This window comes from Cetorhinus maximus, chromosome 21 (genome assembly GCF_964194155.1).
Source record: "Cetorhinus maximus chromosome 21, sCetMax3.hap1.1, whole genome shotgun sequence".
NCBI classification, from domain to species: domain Eukaryota; kingdom Metazoa; phylum Chordata; class Chondrichthyes; order Lamniformes; family Cetorhinidae; genus Cetorhinus; species Cetorhinus maximus.
In genome coordinates this window covers 37,402,941-37,415,906 of record NC_135899.1, presented here as the reverse complement: position 1 = coordinate 37,415,906, position 12,966 = coordinate 37,402,941, and the positions used below count along the sequence as shown (strand labels likewise).

Genomic DNA, 12,966 nt, shown 5'->3' with positions numbered 1-12,966 from the left:
ATTTTTAAACAATGACCCCTAGTTCTAGATTTTTCCACCAGAGGAAACATTCTTTCTACATCCAACCTGTCAAGACCCCCCCAGAATCTTATTTGTTTAATCAAGTGGCCTCTTACTCTTCTAAACTCCAGCGAATACAATCCTAGCCTGTCCAGTCTTTTCTCATAAGACAACCCGCCGATTCCAGGTATTAGTCTGGTAAACCTTCTCTGAACTGTTTCCAATGCATCTACATCCTTCCTTAAATAAGGTGACCAATACTGTACACAGTGCTCCAAATGTGGTCTCACTAGTGTCCTGTCCAACTGAAGCATAACCTCCCTACTTTTGTATTCAATTCCCCTCGCAATAAATGATAACATTTTATTAGCTTTCCTAATTACTTGCTGTGATGCGAGCTCATAGTGAATTGATTGCGTGTTTTACATTCTGCCCGACTGTCTTTTCCATTGCCCTCAGTGTGTCTGGGAAGATGGGAGGGCTGGGTCGAAGAAGAAAAGTAGCTATGTTGTCTGCTCCTGATCGTTATCCAGTGTCCCTGCTGGAAACAGGGTGTGTGACAGTCAACTGAGGAAATAGAAAGGACTTGCATCTGATCCCCCACACAAGGGAATAGCAGACTGGGACACACTACAGAACAGTCTCTAACTGAGGAGTCATCCCCTTCAGCAAAGGAGGAGAGGGAATTGAAGGAAACATGTTTTTCTTGTTTTACGGAAGGATTGCACCATACTACACCAGAGAATACAGCGAGGGTAGACACCGCAGATAGATCCTGACCATCACCTGACCAAGGAACAACTGCACAACTGTGGGAAGCCATCCAGTCCCTTCATAGTATTGCTCAACACAGAGAAAGTTGGGCAGTGAAACCATCATCTGGAAATTGGTCTGGGTCAGGGGAGCTTTGACATATTATCAGATCTGAAACTGTTCAGTAGTGTGGAGCCTTCCATCAGAACCAACCTTTACGAAGGTTCAGCTGTGGGCAATCGGTCAGGGTGAGGCTGGGAAGAAATCTGACAGGGCTCCAAGTGTGTTGAGAACTTCATTCATTCATCATGCCTCATGAACCATCGACTCATTCCTACAGGAGTAAGACTATTCAAGTCTGAGGAATGTGAGGAGGGCTCCACAGGCTCATAAGATCTCCTAACACACAAGGGGACTCTGCTGTATAACTTTTAACACAACGGGAGCTACATGGAAGAGAAAGCATTCTAGTGTGACGTTTGTCAGATGGCTTTCACCCAATCCTCTGATCTCCTAATGCACAAGAGGATTCATACAGGAGAGAAACCCATCAAGTGTGAGGTGCACAAACAAGCCTTCACATATTCATCAACCTTTGTGAGACACCGATGTATTCACACTGGAGAGAAACCATTCAATTGTGGGGTTTGTATCAAAAGCTTTCCACTATCATCAGCCATGGTATATCATTGGCATGTTCACTCAGGGGAGAAACCATTGCTGTGTGGATCATGAGACAAATCATTCTTGAATTCATCGCAAAACCTCATGCTCCAAAATGTGCCCACTGGAGAGAAACTCAGCGAAAACCACTAAAAACCAGATTATCTGGTTACTACCACACTGCTGTTTCTGGGAGTTTTCTGTGCGCACATTTCAATGTGTGCGACAAATAGTTCTCACACTCATGGTACCTCAACATGTCCCAACATATTCACACAGGTGAAAAACTGTTCATGTGCATGGTATGCGCCATATCATTCTCGAACTCATTGACCCTCTGCAGGCAGCAGCACATTCACACAGGGGAGACACTATTGACGTGAGGCATGCAACAAATCATTCTTGGATTAATTGATGCTCCACAAACATCAACACACTCACATGGGGAGAAACCCTCTAGGTGTGAGTTCTGTCATAAAGTCTTCATGCAATTGTCGGACCTCCTGGAACATCAGGGAACCTACACAGGAGACAAACCCTTCCAGTGTGATGTGTGCTAGGATTGTTTCACCTACTCCTCCTCTTGCCATGAACCAATGATTTTGTAAAATTTCATGGGAATTGGGCATCGCTGGCTAGACCAGCATTTATTGCCCATCTCTAATTGTCCATGTGGTGGTGAACTGCCTTCTTGAACCACTGCAGTCATGTGTTGTCGGAAAACCCGCAGTGATATTAAGAAGGTAGTTCCAGGATTTTGACCCAATGACAGTGAAGGAACAACGATATATTTCCAAGTCAGGATGGTGAGTGACTTGGAGGGGAACTTGCAGATGGGGGTGCTCCCATGTACCTGCTGCCTTTGCCCTTCTAGGTGATAGAGGTCAGGGTTTGGAAGGTGCTGTAGATGGAGCCTTGGCGGGTTGCTGCTGTGCATCTTGTAGATGGTACACACTATACGTCAGTGCTGGAGAGTGTGACTATTTAAGCTGGTGGATGGGGTGCCAAGCAAGCAGGCTGCTTTATCCTGGATGTTGTCAAGCTCCTTGAGTGTTGCTGGCAATTGGAGAGTATTCCATCACATTCCTGACATGTGTCTTGTCGATGGTGGACAGGCTTTGGGGAGTCAAGAGGTGAGTTACCCTCTGCGGAATTCCCAACTTCTGATTTGCTCTTGTAGCCACAGTATTTATATGGCAGTTCCAGTTCAGCTTCTGGTCAATGGTAACCCCCAGGATGTTGATAGTGGGGGTTTCAGCGATGATAATGCCATTGAATGTCATGGGGCGATAGTTGGATTCTGTCTTGTTGGAAATGGTCATTACCTGGCACTTGTGTGGTGTGACTGTTACTTCCCATTTATCAGACCAAGCCTGAATGTTGTCCAGGTCTTGCTGCATTTGGACATGGATTGCTTCAGTATCTGAGGAATCTTGAATGGTTGGAGCTGGGTCACCTGCTTCTGTTACACTGAGTTGTTTACCCTCCGTGCTCATACAGGGGAGCTGTCATTCCAAAGCACTGTCTGTCTCAGCAGTGTCTGTCTTGAACCTCTCCCACCATCAGTCCAATCGTTTCAAGAAGGTCAATTTAATCGTTGACCAGATCACCAAACATCACCAAAGGAAGACATCAATGTGCATAGACGCTCCTGCTGATGCACAATTTTCCCTGTGATGGACATGAGGGAAATGACTGAACAGATTCTTCAGCATGACATATCTCCCTTCTTGAATTTCTTTTTCCTAAGTCTAAAGGCACTGTATCCGAATACACGGAACATTCATAATAAGGTAGACGAATTAACAGTGCACATATGTGTAAACAGGTACGATATGATTGTGATTACGGAGACATGGCTGCAGGTTGACCAAGGCTGGGAACTGAATATCCAAGGGCATTCAATATTTAGGACAGACAGGCAAAACAGAAAAGGAGGTGGAGTGGTATTGTTAGTTAAGGATGAAATCAGTGCGATAGGGAGGATATTGGCTCAGAAAATCTAGAAGTAGAATCAGTCAGGGTGGAGCTAAGAAGCAACAAAAGAGCAGAAAACATTAATGGGAGTTGGCTTTAGGCCTCCAAACAGTAGTGATAAGGTAGAGGACGGCATTAAACAGGAAATTAGAGATGCATGTAATAAGGGTGCTACAGTAATCATGAGCGACTTTAATCTACGTATAGACTGCGCAAACCAAGTTAGCAATAATGCTGTGGTGGATGAATTCTTGGAGTGTGTACAAGATGTTTCTTTTGGACCAGTACATCAACGAACCGACTAGGGAACAGACTATCCTAGATTTTGGTATTGTGTAATTTAGAAATGAAACCGGACGGACCACCCGACATCGACCTGGGCACCAGAAACGACAATGGCAATCTCAGCCCTGTCGACCCTGCAAAGTCCTCCTGACTAACATCTGGAGGCTAGTGCCAAAATTGGGAGAGCTGTCTCACAGGCTAGTCAAGGAACAGCCTGACATAGTCATCCTAACGGAATCATACCTTACAGATAATGTCCCAGACACCACCATCACCATCCCTGGGTATGGCCTGCCCCACCGACAGGACAGACCCAGCAGAGTTGGCGGCACAGTGATACACAGTTGGGAGGGAGTTGCCCTGGGAATCCTCGACATCGACTCCAGACCCCATGAAGTCTCATGGCATTAGATCAAACATGGGCAAGGAAACCTCCTGCTGATGACCACGTACCGCCCTCCCTCAGCTGATGAATCAGTGCTCCTCCGTGTTCAACACCACCTGGAGGAAGCCCTGAGGGTGGCAAGGGCGCAGAACGTACTCTGGGTGAGGGACTTCAATGTCCACCACCGAGTGGCTCGGTAGCACCACTACTGATCGTGCTGGCCGAGTCCGAAATGACATAGCTGCTAGACTGGGTCTGCAGCAGGTGGTGAGGCAACCAACAAGAGGGGAAAACTTACTTGACGTCATCCTCACCAACCTACCTGCTGCAGATGCATCTTCCATGACAGTTTCAGTAGCAGTGACCACCGCACAGTCATTGTGGAGACGAAGTCCCGGTTTCACATTGAGAATACCCTCCATCGTGTTGTTGGTACGTGGCACGACCACCGTGCTAAATGGGATAGATTTCGAATAAATCTAGCAACTCAAAACTGGGCATCCATGAGGTGCTATGGGCCATCAGCAGCAGAATTGTATCGAACACAATCTGTAACCTCATGGCCCAGCATATCCTCCACTCTACCATTACCATCAAGCCAGGGATTAACCCTGGTTCAATGAAAAGTGCAGGAGGGCATGTCAGGAGCAGCACCAGCACCAAGCATGCCTAAAAATGAGGTGTCAACCTGGTGAGGCTATAACACAGGACTATTTGACTGCCAAATAGCATGAGCAGCAAGTGATAGACAGGGCTAAGCGATCCCACAACCGACGGATCAGATCTAAGCTCTGCAATCCTGCCACATCCAATCGTGAGTGATGGTGGGCAATTAAACAACTCACTGGAGGAGGAGGCACCACAAATATCCCCATCCTCAATGATGGAGGAGCCCAGCACAGCAGTGTAAAAGATAAGGCTGAAGCATTTGCTACAATCTTCAGCCAGAAGTGGATGATCCATCATGGCCTCCTCCGGAGGTCCCCAGCACTACAGATGCCAGTCTTCAGCCAATTCGATTCACTTCACATGATATCAAGAAACGGATGAAGGCACTGGATACTGCAAAGACTATGGGCCCTGACAATATTCCAGCAATAGTACTGAAGACTTGTGCTCCAGAACTTGCCGCGCCCCCAGCCAAGCTGTTCCAGTATAGCTACAACACTGGCATCTACCTGGCTATGTGGAAAATTGCCCATGTATGTCCTGTACACAAAAAGCAGGACAAATCCAACCCAGCCAATTATCGCCCAATCAGTCTACTCTCCATCTTCAGTAAAGTAATGGAAGGGGTCATCAACAGTGCTATCAAGTGGCACTTGCTTAGCAATAACCTGCTCACTGATGCCCAGTTTGGGTTCCACCAGGGCCACTCAGCTCCTGACCTCATTACAGCCTTGGTTCAAACATGGACAAAAGAGCTGAACTCCTGAGGTGAGGTGAGAGTGCCTGCCCTTGACACCAAGGCAGCATTTGACCGAATGTGGCATCAAGGAGCCCTAGCAAAAGTGGAGTCAATGGGAATCAGGGGAAAACTTTCCGCTGGTTGGAGTCATACCTAGCACAAACGAAGATGATTGTGGTTGTTGGAGGTCAGTCGTCTCAGCTCCAGGACATCACTGCAGGAGTTCCTCAGGATAGTGTCCTCGGCCCAATCATATTCAGTTGCTTCATCAATGACCTTCCTTCCATCATAAGGTCAGAAGTGGGGATTTTGGCTGATTATTGCACAATGTTCAGCACCATTAGCAACGACTCAGATACTGAAGCAGCCTATGTCCAAATGCAGCAAGACCTGGACAATATCCAGGCTTGGGCTGACAAGTTGCAAGTAACATTCGCATCACACAAGTGTCAGGCAATGACCATCTCTAACAAGAGAGAATCTAACCATCGCCCTTTGATTTTCAATGGCATTATCATCATGAATCCCCACGATCAACATCTTGGGGTTTACCATTGACCAGAAACTGAACTGGACTAGCCATATAAATACTGTGGCTCCAAAAGCAGATCAGAGGCACGGAATAGTGCGATGAGTAACCCACCTCCTGACTCCCCAAAGCCTGTCCACAAGGCACAAGTCAGGAGTGTGTTGGAATACTCCCCACTTGCCTAAATGAGTTCAGTTCCCACAACACTCAAGAAGCTTGACACCATCCAGGTCAAAGCAGCCTGCTTGATTGGCACCACATTGACAAACATTCACTCCCTCCATCACCGACGCACAGTAGCAGCAGTGTGTACCATCTACAAGATGCACTATCAGGAATTCAACAAGGCTCCTTCGACAGCACCTTCCAAACCCACGACCGCTACCATCTAGAAGGACAAGGGCAGCAGATACATGGGAACACTACTACCTAGAAATTCCCCTCCAAGTCACCATCCTGACTTGGAAATATATCGCCGTTCCTTCACTGTTGCTGGGTTAAAACTCTGGAACTCCCTTCCTAACAGCACTGTGGATGTACCCACACCACATGGACTGCAGTGGTTCAAGAAGGCAGCTCACCACCACCTTCTCAAGGGCAACTAGGGATGGGCAATAAATGCTGGCCCAGCCAGCGAAGTCCACATCCCATGAATGAATAAAAAAATACGAGAAGGAGTTGATTAATAATCTTGTTCTGTGGGGCCCTTTAGGGAACAATGACCATAACATGGTAGAATTCTTCATTAGGATAGAAAGTGGAGTAGTCTGATCAGAAACTAGGGTCCTGAATCTAAACAAAGGAAACTACGAAGGTATGAGGCACAAGTTGCCTGAGATAGATTATGGAACTTCATTAAAAGGCATGATGGTGGATACGCAATGGCTAATATTTAAGCAACGAATGCAGGCATTGCAACAGTGATTCATTCCTTTCTGGCGCAAATACACAACAGGAAAAGCAGCCCAACCATGGCTAACAAAATAAATTAAGGGTAGTATTAAATCCAAAGAGGAGTCACATAAAGTTGCTAGAAAAAGTAGCAATTCTGAGGATTGGGAGAAGTTTAGAATTCAGCAAAGGAGGACCAAGAGATTGATTAAGATGGGAAAAATAGAGTATGAGAGTAAACTTGCAAGGAACATAAAAGCAGACTGTAAAAACTTCTATAAGTATGTAAAAAGCAAAAGATCAGTGAAGACAAATGTAGGTCCCTTACAGTCTGAAATGGGAGGGTTTATAATAGAGAACAAGGAAATTGCAGAACAATTAAACAACTACTCTAGCTTTGTCTTCAGGGAGGAAGACACAAATAACTTCCCAGAAATACTATGGAATCAAGAATCTAGTAAGAAGGAGGAATTGAAGGAAATTATTATTATTAAAACAGTAGAGCTGGAGAAATTAATGGGATTGAAGGCTGATAAATTCCCAGGACCTGATAATCTACATCCCGGGGTACAAAGGGAGGTGGCCATGGAAATAGTGGATGCATTGGTTGTCATCTTCCAAAATTCCGTAAATGCTAGGACAGCCCCAGCAGATTGGAGGGTGGCAAATGTAACACCACTGTTTAAAAAAGGAGAGTGGGAGAAAACAGCGAATTACACATCGGTTAGCTTAACATCAGGAGTCGGGAAAATGCTAGAGTCTATTATCAAGGATGTGATAACACGACACTTAGAAAATATCAATGGGATTAGACAAAGTCAACATGGATTTATGAAAGGGAAATTATGTTTGACAAACCTACTGGAGTTTTTTGAGGACTAACTAGCAGAATAGATAATGGAGAACCAGTGGATGTGGTGTATTTGGATTAGAAAGTCCCCCATAAGAGGTTAGCATGTAAAATTAAAGCACATGGGATTGGGGGTAATATATTGGCATTGATTGAGAATTGGTTTTAAATGGTGATAGATTGGGAAATGTTGATATACAAAGGGACCTGGGTGTCCTTGCACACCAATCACTGGAAGCAAGCATTCAGGTGCAGCAAGCAGTTAAGGCAAATAGTATGTTGGCCTTCATTGTGAGAGGACTTGAGTACAGGAGCAAGGATGTCTTACTGCAACTGTATAGGGCCTTGGTGAGACCACACTTGGAGTATTGTGTGCAGTTTTGGTCTTCTTACCTAAGAAAGTATATACTTGCCATAGAGGGAGTGCAGTGAAGGTTCACTGATTCCTGGGATGGCAGGATTGTCGTATGAGTTGAGATTGGGCCAACTAGGCTTGTATTCACTAGAGTTTAGAAGAATGAGAGGGGATCTCAATGAAACACATAAAATTCTGACGGGGCTGGACAGACCGGATGCAGGGATGATGTTTCCTCTGGCTGGGGGTCTAGAACAAGGGGTCAGTCTCAGGATACGGGATAGACTATTTAGGACTGAGATGAGGAGAAAATTCTTCACTCAGAGGGGGGTGAACCTGTGGAATTCTCTAGGCTGTGGAGGCCAAGTCACTAAATATATTTAAGACGGAAATAGATTTCTAGACTCTAAAGGCATCAAGGGGAGAGAGCAGGAGTATGGCATTGAGATAGAGGATCAGCCATGATCATATTAAATAGCAGAGCAGCCTTGCAGAGCCGAAGGACTGACTCCTTTTCCTATTTTCCATGTTTCTATGTTTGTCCCAAATCCGCAGGATGAGTTAATGGAGTCTTGATGTGTGCAAAATTCCACCAGCTTTGAAGGCCTCAGCTGGAATACCATTGGGGCCACAGGCTTTGTTGTTTTCATCTGTTTTATTGCTTGTTGCAGCTCTCCCATCAATGGTGATTCACCCATGGATTCTACCACAGACACTGGGGGATAGACTGGAGGGTATCAGCTGCCACTGTAGATTCATAGTTGAGGAGTAGTTCAGAATGTTCTTTCCAGCGTTAACAGATGGCATTGTCGTCCTTAAGAAAAGAAACACCATCCTGTGGACGAAGGGGATCCTGTCACATATCATGATGATCAGCATGTTGTTGGATCTCTCGAGTTTTCTCTTCCCACCACATGTCTTTATCTTTCAGATTTGACTTTGCGCATCAGCCTTGAGCTGTTGGAATGTTGCCTTCCTGAGTTGTGACCATGGGTTGTTCTGCCAGGCAATGAAGGCTGATCGTTTTTGTTCCAGGAGGTCACATATTTGAGCGTCATGCTCGTTGGGTCCTGATGATCACGAAGCTCAAACCCAATGGTCTGGGTTTAGTACAGCTGACTTTATTTGATTCCACTGTTCCAAGAGTTGAGTTGGATGTGTGATGATTTTCCAGATTGGTCTTTCCAAGAGTTGGAAAGGTAGGCCCCATGCAAATGCACAGGCTTTGAATAATAGTGGAGAAGAGGATAGCAAGGAGAGAACAGATTCTCTCCAAGATGATCAAGAAGATAGTGTAGAAGATAGGGGTGAGTCAAAAAGACTGATACTTTCTCACTGTCATGAAACTAGACATGTATAGGCCAATTGTTGTAGGTTAAAGCCTAAATCAGTGGCATTGGTGCAAATAGTGGGAATTTCTGGACAGAAATCAGCATCAGACAGTGAAGCTTGTGAGAGATCCATTGCTTCTAATGCTTTTACAGTGGGAGTAGATAGAGATGTGCAGGATTATAAAGGATTTATATTTAATGGGGAAGTCACTCCATTTTTGTCCAAGGAAGAACCCAAAAAGATTCTACAGGATACTGGTTCAGCTCGAAGGTTACTGGTAGGAAAAGATTTGGACTTTTCAAACATTTTTCTGAATAAAGATGTATTATTTTTTATTATTTGATGGGATGTGGGTGTCGCTAATTGCCCTTGAAGTTTCTAGGCAATTTCAGAGAGCACTTAGGAATCAACCACATTGCTCTGGGTCTGGAGTCACAAGTAGGCCAGACCAGGTGTGGGTGGCAGATTTCCTTGCTTAAAAGACATAAGTGAACCAGATGGCTTTTTACAACAATAAATGATAGTTTCATGGCACCATTACTGAGACTAGCTTTTAATTCCAGATTTAATTAATTGAATTCAAATTCCACCAGCTGCTTTGATGGGATTTGAACCCACTTCTCCAGAGCATTATTTAGGCCACTGGATTAATAGCCCAATGATATTAACACTATGCCTGCCCCTGTTACAACCTCAAAATTATTGGAATAAATTATTTTGTGAATTACGTGGAAGACTCAAAAGAATGAGAAAGAAAATTAAAGGTTTAAAATAATGACGGAGTAACTGAAGGATTTTAAATTGTTCAAAGCTCAGACCAGACAAGAATATCAAACCTTTCTGCTTGAACAGAAAAACAATCCCAATGACATTCTTGGAACAGCCAAAAAGGATTTTGATCAAAGAAGAAGCCATTTTGAACTTTTTGGCCCAGATCTTCCGATCGGCATCAGAACCGTTCCAATTGATGCTGATCACCTAAAAGAGCAGAGACTCACCTGGAAGTGATTTTTCAGGTCAGATTTCCGATCCTGGCTGCTCCCTAGAGCCTCCATCGTAGCCAGCCAGGCAGACCTCATCACAGCACAGGAGAGTCGAAGCCCCAACCCCCATGTTGTGAGTGGAGCTGCAAATGTCCCTTAAGGGCAGCCAGCAGACTGCTTTGGGTTTTAAACAGCTAAGTAACTTGATTCAAACTTCTGCACCAGTTGTCATGTATAATAGTTTTTCTATTTTTTAAAAACATTTAATGTTATTGTTATTCTATAATTCTAAGTTTAAATGTTTAAAACAGTTAAAAAATCTAATTAATGTTATTTAATAATTCTAAGTGCAGTCCACTGAAAAGTACTGATGTTTTCCCACTTGGCAGATGGCAGCACTTGGAACAGCAGCTGCAGCAGAGGAGGGAGAGGAGTGTCAGGAGAATAAGATGCCTGATTTGGAGGGTAGTGTTGGTGACACTGCAATAGTAAAGGTAAATGTTCTGGTTTGTGAGGAGGCCTGTGATGCTATGGCTGCTGTGGTGGAGGGAGGGCACTCAGAACCTTCAGAATGTGAGGAACCTGCGGGTTTGGGAGCAGAAGCTCTGTCATCTCCACAGACACACAGACAACATCAGGCTCACGCTGGTGGTGAAGAAAAGAAAGACGATCTGAAGTTTCTTGAGCACTTATATCAGGAACAGGTTCAAAGTACTGAGAGTTTTCAGACCACTTCTAACTTACTTCAGCAAACTTTGACTGAATTTAAGATGGATGTTAGCCAGAATCTGCAAAGAATCAATGAGATTCTTTAGCAGCAGAATGAGGTTCTAACCCAGGGACACCTTTGTGGGAGATAAACTGTTCTTTGTGGGAGGTAAGCTGCCCTTTGGGGGAAGTAAAATGTCCTTTGAGATTGTTAAAAGTAGGCATAAATGTGCATCAAAAGTGCTTAAACTCATTGGAAGTGAGAGCTCATTGGAACTGTCAAAAACAATTGTCAAAAGTATCAAGATGAACTGTCAAAAGGAGATGTCAAGCTAAAAAGGCTTTTAAAACTCCTACCTTTAAGTCTTTAAAGAAACTGTCTGGAGTGTTAAAAATTAATGTCTGCTATTTCACTCTGTCTGTTGACAAGACTCAGGAGTTGACTGGATTAGTGCTGCCTGACAGATTTTACAACCATCCATTATGACAGTAGGGTGCCAGCTTGATTGACAGCTCCAAGTAGTTATGAACTCTTTGAAGCAGGACCATGAATTTCACTACTTGTTTTGTAGGGGTGAATCAATTGAATGAAATGTTTGTTGTTATAGCGGATAATGTAATTGAAGGAATGTAAATGTAGTAATTGAGTTTTTATGAATGGATGTTGTTTTGAAAAAATAAAATCTGTAACAAATTCTTGGAAGCTATTCTTATTTAATCTCAGCATAGGTCCTGAGGTCTGCCCATTGTTGGTACTGGGTGAGCTGCTATGGATGGTGTAAGTTTAAAGGGCGATAGATGGTGGCATGTGTTGTTTTAAATTGGCACTAATTTGGCATAGGGGCTAAAAAGGGCCATGGGGAGCAGCTATGGGGCATAGGTTGGCATGGAGGGTATAAGGAGCCATGGGGGTGTTTGGATGCATAAATTAACATGAAAAGTATGAGGGGCCATGGGTGGGGGACATGGGATAGCATAGAAGGTATGAGGGGCTATTGGGGGGGTGGGAGGTGGCACTGGAGAGAGGGGCACAGCAGAGAGGACAAGGATCTAATGCTTGGAAATTGACTAAAGGTGTGAGGCGGGACTCATTCTGTGAGTATATGCCCCATGAGTTGATATCTGACAGCGTTACCCTGTCCCGTGATGCCCTGGTCTGTCCACCTCTCCTGGACTGTCCCAGTCTAGACCTTATTTGAGAGTGGTATTGTTCAGTGTGCAGTACACTAGGATGATTGTGACCATTCTCTCTCTCTGGGGAATACTGCGATCCACCTACAGGTGTAGCCAGTACCTGAAGCAGTTCTTCAGCATCCCCCTAGCTTCTCACTGTGAGCTGCCTCAGAGAAACACCGGCATCAATAAACAACACCTCCTCCTCAGTGTTTATCACTTGGTTTCAGGAATTTGCATTTGCAAAATGAAACAAAATCAGGAATTCAGACACAAAGACAAAACTGACACCTGCAAGTTTAACTAGTTACTACTTTAAATCAAATCAAACTTTTAGCTGCCAGTTTACAGAGGGAAAAACATTCTGCACACAGCCTTGGAACTTAACCCCTCAGAAACTGAATCTAATAGAACAGAAATATTATAAGTTACTGTCAATCATGACTTAGTTAGCACTCTCGTCTCTGAGTCAGGGGTTTGTGTGTTCAAGTCACACATTACAAGTGACTAAATTTCAAAAAGTACTTAACTGGCTGTAAAGTGTTTCAGATGTCTTGAGTTTGTGAGAGGTGATATATAAATGCAAGTCTTTCTTTCTTTCTTAGGAAATGTTACGCTTACTGCGGACTGGAAATTATAAACCTATCGATGGAGAAAGTATACCAACCCACAGC

At 44.3% G+C, this 12,966-nt stretch overlaps 2 protein-coding genes across 3 annotated transcripts in view; one reads left to right on the top strand and one right to left on the bottom strand.

Moving 5' to 3' along the window:
- Positions 1-12,966, top strand: part of LOC144695227 (uncharacterized) — a 384,420-nt gene that overhangs the window by 160,656 nt on the left and 210,798 nt on the right. The gene's annotated exons all lie outside the window — the stretch shown is intronic.
- The window catches only part of LOC144695231 (uncharacterized), a 407,499-nt gene that overhangs the window by 200,519 nt on the left and 194,014 nt on the right, over positions 1-12,966 (bottom strand). The window lies entirely within an intron of this gene.